Source organism: Rhagoletis pomonella, unplaced genomic scaffold (genome assembly GCF_013731165.1).
Source record: "Rhagoletis pomonella isolate Grant_MI unplaced genomic scaffold, Rhpom_1.0 Rhpom_scaffold_00191, whole genome shotgun sequence".
Taxonomy (NCBI): Eukaryota; Metazoa; Arthropoda; class Insecta; order Diptera; family Tephritidae; genus Rhagoletis; species Rhagoletis pomonella.
In genome coordinates, this window is record NW_023458745.1 from 120106 (window position 1) to 122455 (window position 2350).

Below are 2350 nucleotides of genomic sequence, written 5' to 3' on the forward strand. Positions count from 1 at the left end.
GTGAATTTTTTAGTTTGCAACTTGAAGTACCGACGTAGTAAGACTTAGTGTTCTTCTCGTGTTAGTGAGGTACCCATTCGCAATGAAAATCGAAGAAGTACTTTCGATGAGCGAAGTACTTGAGACTTACACCACCAGCGACGAAATTTTTAAAGCTATCGATAAATTTGTACAGAGAAATGGTTTGAAATGGAGCAAGGCGATGTCTAGGATGAAGCAAGAGGCAGAAAACGCCACGAGAAGTCACTGTATGATCCCTCGGTATTCCCTGGCGACAAGGAAGATGCCGCCACTAGATTTAAAACCCGTTTTGGATGACGCTGCGAAGATAACAGAGGCCTGCGAAATTAAAAGACATCTTTGGTTTTTTTCCAACACGTCGAGCTTTTTTTTATTGGTGACATGTACATAGGCGCAAAGGCCTACAATAGGGAAAAGTATTCTTTTTCTACCTGACAATCAGGCACATCGAAATGTGTTGTTGTTGTTGTAACAGCATACAAATTCCCCTAAGAGTTTTTGGAGAGTGCTTCTGGAGTGACAGTCCTTGGCCAGATAAAAAATCTGGGTCGTTCCGGTTAACCCTTCTGTCGTGGGAACATCGAAATGTGTAATTTCAGTGTCTGAATTAAATCAGGAACAATCGTATCCGATATAGAAAACTATAGTAGTCCTGGCTACATTGTGAAATAATCATATCACATAAACACACACTAAAAAATTTTTAAAATACGTTCACCAAAATTTGTATTATACTAAAAACTAGCAGACCCGGCAGACCCAAAATTTTTATATATTTTATTGAAACTTTTTGGTGATCATTTGCCGCTTTAAATAACCTAAGGAAAGTGTTATATCCGTTCTTGAAACTCTCCAGTTGTGCGGCATTTCATAGCACGGTTATTCGCAAAGCGAATTAATTTTTTCCTCTTCACTCCCTGGCGGCAACAATGACCCGGTTCTATAGTGAATGTAGAAGCTTTACAGTATAGTAGGTGGCAATTTCAAAATGGGAGCGAATCATCGTTCTACAGAAATGCAATATACATATACTTATTTTGGACGAAATACCTTAAAAGTTTGAACGCATAATAATATTGGAAAATCACATCCATTTGGCCAATTGCAGGAGCGTTCGATATACTCAATGGTGCAACAGGTCGATTTAATCTGACCTTCACGGCCCCTTTTCTCACTTGGCTATTTTTAGTAATAGCTCGACTTCATCACCACTTGGCAGCACGTTTTTGCAATAGTATTGCATACATATTTAAAACATTAGCCAAATCGGATCATAAATAAGATTTTTAGTAATAACTCAACTACAGCGCCAACTGTCGGATTAAATTGTGAAACTAAACCATCCAGAGACCCACTCAAATACACAAAAAGTTTCGTTAAAATCCGTACAACCATTTAGGAGGATTTCACTCACAAACACACCTACAGAAGAATAAAAAAATTCATTCAAAGATAGCTAAAGGTCGGTACGTTTGTAGGCCTCACACCCCTTTTCAAATAGCCCAAATTTTCTCCATGAGTATTGGCTTGATTTCAACTATATACATATCTCCATACGAAGTTCCAGTACTGTACCATGAATACTTTCAGAGATATGCAGTATAAAAATTCGATTTATATGGGAGGTGCCACGCCCCCCTTTCCAACAGCTGCTCTCTTTCTTCATGAGTATGCGATTGATTTCCTATATCTCCATACCAAGCTCCAGAACTCTACCATGAACACTTCCAAAGATAGGCAGTATGAAAAAATTCGGTTTGTATGGAAGATGGCACGCCCCCTTTTCCAATAGTTCCAATTTTTCTCCAAGAGTATGCGATTTATTTCGTACATCTCCATACAAAACTGTGGAACTCTACCAAAAAATTTCCAGAGAGCAGTATGAAAAATTCGGTTTGTATGGGAGATGTCACGCCCCTTTTTACAATAGCTAAAATTTTTCTCCAAGGGTATGCGATTGATTTCTTATATCTCCATACCAATTTCCAAAACTCCACCATGCACACTTTCAGAGATATGTAGCATGAGAAATTCGGTTTGTATGGGAAGTGCCACGCCCCCTTTACATATAGATTTTTTTCAGCCTAAAACCATCCTTGGGACACGTGCGGCAGGTGGCAGTTTAAAAAAAATCAGTTCCGCCGCTCTCGAGCCTTGCGAAAACTACAAACGGCTTTCTAAATATAAATTAGTTGAGATATATTATATATTATAATTATATTTTGACAGTATCCGTTGTTTCTGATTGGCAAATCGGACCGTAAATTCGATTTTTTCGAATAGATCGGTCCCTGGACCACTTCCCGGAAAAAGTAACATTTTTTTAGCC